This window comes from Bos taurus, chromosome 5, assembly GCF_002263795.3.
Source record: "Bos taurus isolate L1 Dominette 01449 registration number 42190680 breed Hereford chromosome 5, ARS-UCD2.0, whole genome shotgun sequence".
NCBI classification, from domain to species: domain Eukaryota; kingdom Metazoa; phylum Chordata; class Mammalia; order Artiodactyla; family Bovidae; genus Bos; species Bos taurus.
The window spans coordinates 16,067,631-16,082,318 of NC_037332.1; the positions used below are offsets into that span (position 1 = coordinate 16,067,631).

General features: G+C 32.4%; 1 protein-coding gene across 1 annotated transcript in view; it reads right to left on the reverse strand.

The window, feature by feature from the left end:
* The window catches only part of MGAT4C (MGAT4 family member C), a 418,542-nt gene extending 404,953 nt beyond the window's left edge, over positions 1-13,589 (reverse strand). The window contains exon 1 of the mRNA XM_059886620.1: positions 13,533-13,589. The gene's annotated coding sequence lies outside the window, so the exon portion shown is untranslated. The remainder of the gene's footprint in view (positions 1-13,532) is intronic.
* Positions 13,590-14,688: the final 1,099 nt, after the last annotated feature.

Here is a 14,688-nt window from a genome sequence, read left to right on the forward strand (position 1 = left end):
ATTATTTTGTTAACTTGAGATTTAAGCATTAATTTTAAAATATTTTATTAAAATGTACTTTGTTTGGATTACTGAGTTGATTGCTGTACCCATACCTTCAACACTCAAAGCTTCATTTGATTCATCCTAGTCTCATCTCTGTTTAGTGCCAGTTGCCATATATTCTCTCTCAGAGCAAAGTACACCTGGTGCTGGATAAAGCCTTTTGTGTTTCATGCACTGAGTTATTAATCCAAACCAAGGACATGATGGCTACTATAACAGAATTATGATTTAAAAAATCAAACTTTAAAAAATATGAAAACAAAAACTGGAGGAAATTGAGATGATTAATAAAATAGGATTTCAAAATAAACTAAAATTCTGACTTAATTAGAAAGACATGAAGACATTGCCACAAATAACTGGGTGCTATTTTCAAAACACAGACAGTTCAGAGAACTAACAGTTCCTCAGTGTTAATAACTTCTAATTTTTCTTCTATCCTACCCCATCATTTATCCCAACAGTCAGAGATATCTTGTGCTTCAAATAACTAAGACTTTGGGGAATTCTGCAGGATGAGGTCAATTACATTAGTTCTTGCCTTTCCCCATTGTTGGTTTCAGGTTTATTTTTCTGATGTGTTTGTTATTTACCTCTAACCCAGAGATTTCCCAGCTTGCAAAGTATTGTTGCATTGTTCTCAACTCCCAATCTCCCTGACCTAAAAGTCTGTGTCTTGAAATGAAAACAAAATTGTCATTTCATTAGAGTTTGAGGATGGGAAAAAAGCAGAGGTAAGTGTCCAGTCTACCATCTTTATCTAAAATTTCCTTTTTAAGCATTTTTTGTGTTTATAAGATACTAGTCATTACCAGCACAGAAACAAAATGAAATGAGTCAACTTTCTACAGTGAAGCTTAAGATGTATAAAACATAACCATTTTCTAGCAGTGGTTTTCTGTGTATCAGGTACTATACTCTTTAATGAGTATACAATGTTTTAAAAATTATAGACATACCACTGAGCCTTATTTTTACTCTGAAATGTGTTATAATGGGGAAAATCTCAAGGTGCTATGCATACAACCAGAAGGAAGTTTGACTCTAGCTTGGTGTTCAGGGAAAGCCCAGAAGAGATAACATCTAAGTCAAGTCATAAAAAAAAAAAAATGTAAGAACAAGGTAATGAAATATGATAAAGAATGGAGAGGGGCAGCTTCAGCTAAATACAACACTAATGCACTGCATTAAATAGATCAGAGAAAAGAGGAGAAGTGAAAGGCAATAGAGAAAAGGAGAGGTATACCCATTTGAATGCAGAGTTGCAAAGAATAGCAAGGAGAGATAAGAAAGCCTTCCTCAGTGATCAATGCAAAGAAATAGAGGAAAACAACAGAATGGGAAAGACTAGAGATCTCTTCAAGAAAATTAGAGATACCAAGGGAACATTTCATGCAAAGATTGGCTTAATACAGGACAGAAATTGTATGGACCTAACAGAAGCAGAAGATATTAAGAAGAGGTGGCAAGAATACACAGAAGAACTGTACAAAAAAGATCTTCACGACCCAGATAATCATGATGGTGTGATCACTGACCTAGAGCCAGACATCCTGGAATGTGAAGTCAAGTGGGCCTTACGAAGCATCACTATGAACAAAGCTAGTGGAGGTGATGGAATTCCAGTTGAGCTATTTCAAATCCTAAAAGATGATGGTGTTAAAATGCTGCACCCAATATGCTAGCAAATTTGGAAAACTCAGCAGTGGCCACAGGACTGGAAAAGGTCAGTTTTCATTCCAATCCCAAAGAAAGGCAATGCCAAAGAATGCTTAAACTACTGCACAATTGCACTCTTCCCACATGCTAGTAAAGTAATACTCAAAATTTTCCAAGCCAGGCTTCAACAGTACCTGAACTGTGAAGTTCCAGATGTTCAAGCTGGATTTAGAAAAGGCAGAGGAACCAGAGATCAAATTGCCAACATCTACTGGGTCACTGAAAAAGCACAAGAGTTCCTGAAAAACATCTATTTCTGCTTTATTGACTATGCCAAAGCCTTTGACTGTGTGGATCACAACAAACTGTGGAAAATTCTTCAAAAGATGGGAATACCAGACCACCTGACCTGCCTCTTGAGAAATCTGTATGCAGGTCAGGAAGCAACAGTTAGAATTGGACATGGAACAACAGACTGGTTCCAAATAGGGAAAGCAGTACAACAAGACTGTTTATTGTCACCCTGCTTATTAAACTTGTATGCAGAGTACATCATGAGAAATGCTGGGCTGGATGAAGTACAAACTGGAATCAAGATTGCCAAAATAAATATCGATAACCTCAGATACGCAGATAACACCACCTTTATGGCAGAAAGTGAAGAGGTACTGAAGTGCCTCTTGATGAAACTGAAAGAGGAGAATGAAAAAATTGGCTTAAAACTCAACATTCAGAAAACGAAGATCATGGCATCTGGTCCCATCACTTCATGGGAAATAGATGGGGAAACAGTGGCAGACTTTATTTTTTTGGACTCCAAAATCACTGCAGATGGTGACTGCAGCCATGAAATTAAAAGATGCTTGCTCGTTGGAAGAAAAGTTATGGCCAACCTAGACAGCATATTAAAAAGGAGATACATTACTTTGCCAACAAAGGTCTGTCTAGTCAAGGCTATGGTTTTTCCAGTAGTCATGTATGGATGTGAGAGTTGGACTATAAAGAAAGCTGAGCACCGAAGAATTGATGCTTTTGAACTGTGGTGTTGGAGATGACTCTTGAGATTCCTTTGGACAGCAAGGAGATCCAACCAGTCCATCCTAAAGGAAATCAATCCTGAATATTCATTGAAAGGACTGATGTTGAACCTGAAATTCCAATACTCGGCCACCTATGCGAAGAACTGACTCGTTGAAAAGACCCTGATGCTGGGAAAGATTGATGGCAAGAGGAGAAAGCAACGGCAGAGAATGACGTGGTTAAATGGCATTACCGACTTGATGGACATAAGTTTGAGTAACCTCTGGGAGTTGGTGATGGACAGGGAAGGCTGGTGTGCTTCAGTCCATGGGACCACAGAGTCGGACACGACTGAGAGACTGAACAGAACTGAGCTAAATGCCACAATCCTAATGCAGTGCTTAACTTGGCATTTCAATCTAATTGTTTTCTGCCAAAAATTTTCCCTTACATGTCTTTGTGTGTGTGTGATTAAGTAACCCTTCCATACCCTATTAAAATAATTAATATAATGAAGATTTTGACATATACTTTTTAAATTAAAGGGCATAGGAGTCATGGTCTAAGGTACAAAAGGTAAGAATAATTACATTGGGAGTGAACATTGAAGAACGAGGACATAGCCTAAATAGCTCTTTTTCCTTCTATGTATATAATCACACAAGTATGTCTAGTCTCCTAGAACAATATTTTGCTGTTTAACATGAATGGTATTTATTCTGGCTATTCTCTTCTCACTTTTCCATTATACAATTAAGCACTTACTCTATTACTCTAGAGAATATTTTGCTCTGAGTCAATGACACCCAAATTGAAATCAGTCTTTTTTTTCTCCCCAAGCTAGAAGGAAACATGAGGATAGAGATGTTTCCTTTAGGAATTATGATCATTTTTATAACTGAAAAGATGATGGCTTTGAAGATTTAGGAACTTGGTTAAGGATAGTATTACATTGATATTTTCCATTTTCCTATTATCAGTAAATATTTTAAACCTTTATTACTTTCTTTCAGTTTTGATGTCTCCACAAGGACCTTATATGAATAGTTTGTAGAACAAAGAATATTGATACTCTAGACCTTAATGATATTTGTGTTTGAAACTAGATTCTGGCTTCTCACAGAATTATTTTTTCAATGTGTAAAGTGAAACATTGACCTATAATGTCCCTATTAGTTGCAGATTTCAAAATATGGCTTTCAATTATTTACTCATGCCTTAAAGTCTCTCATTTAAATATGATATGCATACCCTGACTTAATTTTTATCTTGTAATCTTTCAAATGCCTTTCTGCATAAAATAATGTCTGGGTGGTGTTTTTAATTCAATTACTGTGGGTGAGTATTAAAAAACTATTGAATCAAATTGGAAAAATTTTAAACAAATATTTTAATTTATAATTAGTAATTATTATAATACTATAATTACTATAAGAATTTTTTCAGTTAATGCTTTGATTATTTAGTATTCATTGTGGGAAATAAAGCCCACCAGCTGAAACCCAGAGAATGGACTTGAAGTTGAAGTGAAGCGGGAAGCAAGGCTTTAATAACTGCCTTCCAGGATCTGGTGTTTGATGGGCAGGCACACTGAGTCCTTCAATAAGCAATTTCTACCCTAGCATTCAAGTCCGTCCTCAGTCCCTCACTGGCTCAGTACTATGGAATTAATGATCTTCCCGATGTCACCTAGGTTTATTTGCTACCTCTTTATGGGCTGGCTTCTCCTTGACATCTTGTTTCCTCCTTTCCTGAGTACCTACTCCCATGCTTATGTTTTGAATTCACCAATAGAATGAGCCCCTGTGAAAATCCTAGGCATCCTACCCACCCTTTGTTTGCCAGAACTTTTCAGTTTTGGAACCCTTACTGTTACTACATCAGTAAGCTGTGAGGCAAGTTTGGCTGGAAGTAATTTTTCCACTCAAAACCAGACACTCTTGAAAATGGAACACTTTAAGCTTTTTTTTGGTTTTTTTTTTAATTTCCTACCTGTACTTAATGAGAAAAAATTATAGACAAAGTAGACATTAAGACAGAGGATTAACAGACACCAAAGAAATATTTCATAGTGATAAAAGGGGTCAATTCATTTAGAAGACATAACAAACTCAATTATATATGTACTTAATAGCAAAATTTTGAAATACATGAGACAAAAATTGAAAGAAATGAAGAAATAATCTATACTTTTGCATGGAGATTTTAACAGTTTTGATAATTGAAAGCAACATAAAAAAAATCAACCTATAAAATTATCAGCTTATATTAACTAATTGATATTAAAGCACTATTTCCCAAACTGTGAGATATATATTCTTTTTAGTACATAGAGCAATCACCATATAGTGGACTATAAAACAACTCCCAAAAACTTCAAATAATTAAAGAGTGTACAGTATACTATTTTACCACAAAGCTATTAATTAGGAACCAAAAAAAAAAAAAAAACTCCAAATAATTAGAAATTAAAGATTAAACTTGCAAATAATCCACAGTTCAAAGAAGAAAACAAAGAATTTGGATGTCATTTCAAACTGTACACTAATGAAAGCAGACCATGCCAAAAGTCATGTAACAGTTTAAGCAGCACATGGAGAAAATATGGTGTGTTTAAATTGGTGAAGTACAGAAATAATAATCTAATCTCCTACATTTAAAAGATGGAAAACAAAACCTATTTAAAATTCAAAAAGATTAAAAGAAAGGAAAATTAATATCAATGAATTTGAAAATAAAAAGTGTTTAAAAATCAACAAAGTTAAAGATATTTGAAAAGGTTAATAAAATTATTATATCATTACCCATATTTGTGGAAAACAAAGAAGGGTAAATTCAAAATAACAATATTAAGAATGAGGCAAATAATACTACAGATTAACCAGCAATAAAATTTTATAATATTTCAAAATAGTATTTTATGAATAATTTTATATAAATAGATGCAATGATTTAGAAAAAAATAGGAAAATTTTCTGAAAGACATAAATTGCCATAACTGATGTAAAGTAATAAAGATAAACTGAATATCCCTTTCTCTATTGAGGAAATTTGGAGTAGGAAATGGCAACCTACTCCAGTATTCTTGCCTGGAGAATCCCATTGACAGAGGAGCCTGTTGGGCTACAGTCCTTGGGGTTGCAAAGAATCAGACACAACTGAGCCACTGAACACACAAACACACTGAGGAAATTGCATTTCAAAACTTCCATAAAGAAAATTCTAAGCTATTAAAATAGCTCTTTAAGTAGCTATTCCAGTGAATTTTATCAATTACTTGAAGAAGAAATAGGACAGAAACTTAGAAAATAGAAGAAAAGAAACCCTTTCAAAGCTTATTTTATATTTTGACACCAAAAGATATAAAGACTTGAAAGGAATTAATAATCCAGTATTTCTTGTAAATATAAACACAAAATTTTTAAAGACAGTATTAGCAAATCATGTCCAGTCATATATATGAAGGAGGCTGAAGGATATGAAGCATGATCATCAATTGGAATATATTCCAGGAATGCAAGACTGGTTTAGCACTCAGAAATTAATCAGTGGAACTTGCCATATATATAATATAGACAAGACAAATAATAAGATCGTCCAAAAAAGTGCAGAAAAAAATATTTCAAATGCAGCACTCATTCATGATAAAGCCTTTTATTTATTTTTTTAATTTTATTTTATTTTTAAACTTTACATAATTGTATTAGTTTTGCCAAATATCAAACCCTAGGAAGACAGCAGAACTCTCTCCATCTCATCAAAAATATATGTGCTGCTGGGAAAGACAGAGGGCAGCATAAGAAGGGGGTGACAGAGGAAGAGATGGTTGGATGGCATCATGGACTCAATGAACATGAGTTTGAGTAAATTCCAGGAGATAGTGAAAGACAGGAAAGCCTGGCATGCTGCAGTCCACGGGGTTGCAAAGAGTTGGACCCGACTTGATGACCAAATAACAAGAAAGAGAGTAGAACTCTCAATCCCATTAAGAATATATGTGAAAACTAAAATCATATTTTTAGTGTTTCTCTTCTACCATTTAGAATATTACTAAAAAATTTGTTTTCATAATTTCTGCTTAATGTTGTAATGGAAGTCCTAGCTAAATTGGACAAAGAAATAAAAATACAAAAGTTGGCACAAAAAACTTAATATCAGATAATATGCCTGTGTTTACAGAGAAGCCTCCAGAATCTACTTAGAGTAATTATTTGGAGTAATAAGTAAATTTAGCAAGCTCACAGGATACAGATTGGTATAAAAAATGATTGCATATATTTCTATATACTAGCAATGAGAAATAAACTTTTTAAAATGTTTCCATTAATGATAGTATCAACATATATGAAGTAGAAATAAATCTAACAAATATGTGTAGGATCTCTCTTATGAAAAGTAGGAACTGCTTCAGAGAGAAATAAAATAAGACCTAAATAAAGGGAGAGCTATGTTATCTTTATAAATGAGAACACTTAATATTTTTAAGATGTCAGATTTTCTGATTTGTTAGCTTTAATACAATTTCAGTCAAAATATCAAGGGAATATTAACTAATTCTAAGATGAAATGGAAAAGAATCTGGAATACTCATAATAATCTTGAAAATGAAAACATTTGGTAGAGTTATACTAACATTTCAAAACTTGCTGTTAATCTGCAGTATGTCCATAGCATATTTTAAGAATTTAATAATACACAAAAAGATCAATAGAACAATAAAAATCTCAGTTATTTTCAATTAATTTTGGAACAAGGCCTGAGCTAACTCAATGGGGAAGAAAAGTATTTATGAAATGATGCTGGGATTAACTGGATATTTGTATTTAAAAATTATTGTTGATCTCTACTTTCTCAATACAAAAGTTATTTAGCTGGTTCATAGGACTAAACATAAAGCTAGCAGTAAAAAAATTTTAGGAGAAAATATGGAGAATAACTTTGTGATCTTGAAATATGCCAAGATTCTTAAACAGTTAAAAAATAACAAAAAATAAAGGTTGCATTTACTTTCATACTGTAAATGCTTTCAAAAAATGATACTGTAAATTTGTATTGAGGCAACATAGAATCATGGAAAGATCATGGCCTTGAAATAAGGATTACCTAGTTGAACTAATTTGGTAAATACTGAGTTAAACACCAACAAATTTATTAATGCAAGAATTTGTCATAGTTTTAGTAGGCTATTGTGATTTTTCATTTCTAAAACAGGTACTTGATACAATATTTGCCAAGTTTATTTGAAGTTATCAATCACAAAAAAGAAAATAATCACAAAATTCCTATTTATATCTTGCATTGTATGTGCTATGAAGAATGCATTTAGGGAAGTAATCAGTTACAAGTATCTTGGTTTTTTAATCATCAAGGTCTAATTGAACACTTTGACTTTTGCACAAATGAATATATTTATAAAACAGAAAGTAGAGTCACAGATATAGAAAATATACTTACAGTTACTAAGGCATAAGGGTGGGAGGGATAAATTGGGAGATTGGGATTGACTGACATATATACACTAAAACTGATAACTAATAAGGACCTACTGTAGACCACAGGGAACTCAACTTAATACTCTTTAATGGCCTATATGGGAAAAGAATCTTAAAAAAGAATGGTTATATGTATATGTATAACTGATTCACTTGCCATATGCCTGAAACCAACACAATATTGTAAATCAACTATACTCCAATAAAAAGTAAAACAAATAAATAAAACATCAGTTAGAGTGTAAAAAGACATTTGGTTTCTCTTTTCTTATTAATATTTTACAAGTTATCATTCTTATGAGTTTTCCCCCAAGTGTTTCTCTGAAAGATATGCCCTTCATTTGTTTGTTGTTTAGTCACTAAGTTTTCTTCGACTCTTCCGTGACTTCATGGGCCACAGCCTGCCAACTCCTCTGTCCACAGGATTTCCCAGGCAAGAATACTGGAGTAGGTTGCCGTTTCCTTCTCCAGGGTATCTTCCTGACCCAAGGATTGAACCTGCATCTCTGGCATTGCAGGCAGATTCTTTACTGCTGAGCAATCAGGGAAGCCTTTAATTACTGCTGTTTTATTTCATGTTTCCTTGCTTTATGAGTTTATTGAGTATTTGTTAAAGTCATTAGTAATTTCTATACATGACACTGACTTCTCCTCTAATGTATTTTGTCAAATAAAGCCAGATTAAGTGGTGCACATTTATCTATTCAGACATGCAGACAGACAAACCCCACTGTGTGTGTTAGGGCATACATGTAAATATGTGCATGTATACAAATGTACAGCACAAACAAAAGGGAGATCTTATATTACCTAATGCCAAATTCTTCTGTGTAAACTATCATTCAAAATAATCACATTCTTATTTTTTATATGCTTCTAAGATAATAAGAGATTGAACATGATCCAAGGACATAACTATATGCCAACAAAATCCTTATCTCTTAAACTAATGTTTAATCTTCCACAATCTTGTCCTAATCTACTTTCAGATATAACTTCGATCCATAACATCTACCAAACAACTTAATATATCCCTTACATTTAGTTGATATACCTGGTGAAATGAGCAACTAATTCTTACAAAACACCTTCTATGTGCCTCTTCTTATGCTATTCCCTGTGCCAAGAATTCCTTCAGCTTTCTTCAAAGATTAGTGTCAAATCAACCTCTGCAATACGCTGGTGTTATTTCCCTCAGCTGAAAATGAACTCTAATTCTGCCGAATGTTATTAACATTTTCAACTTCTGTTCTACAATATTTTTAAAAGTATAAATGGAATTTTCTGACTATAAATATTGATTTCATGAGGTGAGAGTTAACCATTTACAATAATAAATCTCCTAGACCTCTGCACAGTTTCACACATAGATGATTCTCAATAAGTGCTTGTAAAATAAATGGGTGTTTCTAAAAATCATAGATATTTTTGCTTCTCTTTAAACTATTTTAAAAATAGCCAGAGAAAAATTTGTAATTATTCTAAGACAATACTAGCTATGGATTCCATGGCATTAATATCTAATAGGTTTTTGTAGGCTTCAGTTGTGTTGTGTGGAAGGTACTGTGTCAAGCTTGCCAACTTCTCTATTTGTATAGGATATGAATTTGAAGTTATTTTGTTAAATAAACCAGTAATTATATAACTTTTTTACTATGTATATAATATATACATTATATTTCTTATATTCTTATTTATGGAATTATTTTGTTTTATGATATGACTTTATTCACTCAACAAATTTTATTGACTGTTTATTATATCAAGGCACTATCCTAGACACTTGAAATTATACTTAGTTTTGTAGAAGAGATACAAACAAGTATATAATATTCTTTTGCTCTCAATATATATAGCATATTATCTATATAATTCATATTTATAAAATATAGGGGAAATACTTAAATATTATGGCAAATGTTATGAGATCAAAGAAGTCTATAAGAGATTAAGACTAGATTAGACTATTAGAAAATATTTTTTTGAAGAGATACATTAAAGTTGTGTAAGCAGAGTCTGAAATATGGGGAATTACCACATAAAGAATAGACAAAAAGTGTGGCTATTATTGAGAAGATAAGAAATAACAAATGTTGGAGAGTATGTAGGAAACAGGAATCTTCATACACTGTAGATAGGACTATCAAATAGTGAAGTCATGGAAAACAGTTATGGAGATTCCTCAAAATATTAAGAATAGAACTATAATATGATGCAGCTATTCCACTTCTGGGCAACAAGGAAATACTAATTCAAAAAGATATACATACCCCTATGCTCACTGCACCATTATTTAAAATAGTCAAGATGTGGAAACAACATAAGTGTCCATAAATAAAAGAATAGATAAAGAAGCTGTGGTATATTTATGCAATAGAATACTACTCAGCCATAAAAAGAATGAAATCCTTCCACTTGCCACAACATGGATGAACCTTAAAGGAATAATGCTAAGTGAAATAACTCAGACAAAAAAATACAAGTATCTTGTGATTTCACTTATAAGTCAAATCTAAAAAAAATAAATAAACACATAGATACAGAGATAAGATTAGTAATTATCTAAGGGGAAGGAATTTGAGACTAGGCAAAATAAGCAAATCAGGGTCAACGAGTGGAGTAGGATTATAATTAGACTTCTGGTGGTGATTTCTCTGTTGTGTATAGAGATGTTAAATTATAATTCTGTACACCTGAAATATATCATTAAAAAATTAATTACAAAAACAGGACAGAGGAAAAACTGATGATAGATACAGAAAAATGTCTAAAATTACCATTATAATCTAAGCAGCAAAATGCTTGTTAGATCCTTTAAATGTCTCTAACAAAATGGTTCATTTTAATTACTCTCAAAGTAATGTGAATTTAGTCTGTACTTTAAAAGATTTTTCTTCAAAGAAATTAAGAAAATATCTCATAGAGAGGCATATAATAGATTTTAATAAACATATGGGAAATTAAAAGTTTACACATTGTTTTATTGTCTATAGACAAAATAGAATGGGGAGAAGGGAGCAGAAACATGCATAATCATGTGTACTTTGTTTATAGTATAATAGCATTTTTTTCCTTAATTTCATGAACTACTTTTCTTTCTTTTCCCCCCCCAAAGTGCTTAGTAGACTATTTTGAAATCTTAAAATAATATTCTTAAATATATTTATTTAACACTCCTGTTTATTAGGAGGCCTTACAAGATTTTAAGATCACAGCTGAATTTGAGGACTGTGAAGTTTGAAGAATATTTTATTTGAATATTATGAATTATGCATAAATGACCTATTGGTTCCTACAGTAATAGCCTAATTATGTTTTAACTCATTAATAAGAAAATTCCAGTTTTATTATTAAATGTTCCACATGTTTACAACTAGGACAAAATCAAAAGACTTATACCATAAAAAGGTAGCATAAAGTCATCATGTTCATTCAGTTGTAAGAGCTTTCATTTTGCTACTTCATGAAATGATCAAGCTTTTTGTTCTTTTTTTTTGAATTGTGATACAGAAGAAACAGTTTTAAATTAAAAAAATAAAACCTATCAATTTATATTGCCAATTTACACACTGTTAAGACTGTTGCCATGCATGCTAAAAACACTTTAGAAAGATTTCACAGTTTGCTCTCATTTGACTACTTCTTTGTCATTTATTGACTTAATTTTACACAAAATGGAGCACAGTTAAAAACCCAAGGGAAGATATTAGGCTTTAGTTTTATGTACCCCATCATGGAAATAATAAAACGAAGAATGGGGTTTTTTTGGTTTTGTTCTTGAAACACTATCTCTCTCATTTTCCAAGTTATGCCATTTTCTTTCAAAATATATAGAGTAATAAGGTAGAATTGCCACAGTAGAAAACAATATTTTAAATGGGAAAACTCTTTGTTTCCTAAAGTCTTTCTTTCATGAGACCTGTTGCAAATCAACTGTGCATTTTTTTTTTAACTATACAGTAATGCAGTTAAGTACACATCCCTGTGTTTCAATAAATAAAGGAGCCACAGAAATACACTCATCAAGAGTAAGGCTATTATAGGGAAACATACCTGTACTCAATTATCAGAATAAATGACTGTGCTAACAGCAGAAAGGTTGATTAATTTTTTGTTACAAACACTTGCATATTAATAGATAAATTTTTGTCAGTCTCTTTGATGTTGAAATTTTGCAAGAGATCATCTAACATATGTTCACACTACCAGCCTTCTAACAGATAAAAATTCAGTAGTGAGAGGTTATATGAATCAAGCATGCACCATCCCATAGCACAGGTCTGACGACCCCTGAATGTGACCTGCTCCCGGAGGAAACCAATTTAATGCTTCATCGCACACAGAGCAGTATGTATGAATCACAAAACCTCCAGATAAATTAGTGACAGGTACATCTGAATAGGATTCCTTCTAAGTCGCTTATCTGCAGCCAGGCAAGCTTGTTTCACGCTCACTTTCAAAGATAAAGCCACATGGCATGTTGCCTTGGCAGATTCTCACAAAGCAAACAGCCCCCATCGTCCATTATTGGCAGAAAGATTCCCTTATTATTTCAGGTACTGTACACTGTGACAGCAAATGGGGCAAAGTGAAAACTACCTGCCAGCTGAGAAATTCATCAGCTGATACCAGGCCTTAGGTCTTCTCTAACTTTCATAAGCTCTGTGCCTCTCCTCTTTACTTTTATTTTTGACAGTTCTGATACCCTAGAGTTGTAGCCATGGCAAAGTGCAAGAAAAAACAGCCGGTTATCAAAGACGACTTATCAGAAGCCAACAGGAGAAGAGATGCCAACAGTTAGTCAGTAACTCAAAGATCTGTGGCCGAACAAGGAAGAAAGATGCACCTATCTTTTTTATCTTGAAACAACTCCTTATTCCATTTGAAAAAACTCAGAGAAAATCTGAGACACTAAATATATACTCTAAGTACTTAGGGATAATAATCATAGAGATGATGAAAAAATAATTTATGCATAAAATAGCATGGGAAATGTTTATTTGTAATGGAATATATTTATATATTTTATCAGCCATAAATAAATTGGACTATTAAAACTATATAAAGCTATATGCTTTAAATTAAATATCAATGAAAGCACAAATATATTATCTTATTCAAAGTTAAGTATCTACTGATTACTAGAATTCCTTAAATTGATATGAAGACATGTCAGTTCTTACTTTCTATACCTCTTATAGTCCAGACTTAACACTTAAATCAAGACTCTCATTATATATCTTCATAAGTGCCATGTCTTATTACAAGGGCAGTAATATAGCATAGAATTCAATAGTATAAATCAGCAGGACTCACGTTTTAGGTTCTGTCGATGGTCCTTCTCATGCAAAATCAGGGTTGTGCTTTCTGGGTGAGTCTGTGTTAAACCAAAATAACAAAAATCTTAGTTTCCCATGCACTGCCACTTAGAATGCATGCAAATAAACCCCCAGTTAGTCAAGGAGAAAAAAATTTCATTAAAGCTACTGATTTGTAAATTTGGTCCTTTCAAATGTAGATAATGTTTACCCCTCCCTTCCCCCCATACCTTAGTAAAATTTCTGCCCAATGAACTCATTACTGTAGAAACTCAACTATGGGTATGGTCAGTTAATGAAATTCAAGTCTGAGATTAACCTCTATAAACATGCACATGGTTGGGCTTCTGGAATTGGGAGAGAAAAGGGTGATGCTGGAAAGGAAAAAAAATAAACAACAACATATGATTTAAAGAATGTACAATATGAGTTTGAGCAGGTTCTGGGAGTTGGTGATGGACAGGGAAGTCCGACATGCTGCAGTTCATGGGGTCCCAAAGAGTCAGCCATGACTGAGCTATTGAACTAAACTGAGCAATATGATATATATAGCTAAATTAAATTAACTGCTATCCTATACTTCAAATGATTCATAAAATTCTTAATGTCCAAAAAATGAAAGCAAAGCTACTTTGAAAACATAACCAATACCATATTTAATGACACTTTGGGGAATATTAATGTAGCTATTAAGTTTACCTTCTTTGAAATTACACAGGTTTAATTAGATTAGATGTATGTTCTTTACAGCCACAATAATTTAAGCAATATTAAACACCATTTAAAATTATTTGTGCTCTAACCAAGGACTATGTTTATATTGAGTTATTTACTTACAATGCACTCTAACATCATCAGTAATTTCTTAGAAACTACAGTATTTGAGAACTAAAATATTCAACCAAAACTTTAATCTACTTGTGAAGTACTGTATTATAATAATGTTAGTTTATTTTTATGACTTAGAAAAATATGCAAATGTAATCAGAACAATTAGTTTGAATATTTTAAAAGCAAATGTCATGTGTGTATCTAAACTCTATAAATACAAAGTCATGTAAAAGTTATCAATCAGTACATGTCACACTTTTCTTTTTTTTAACTGTAGGATGGAGTGGTCAAAATTTCTGATTTATTATCCATTTATTTAACAA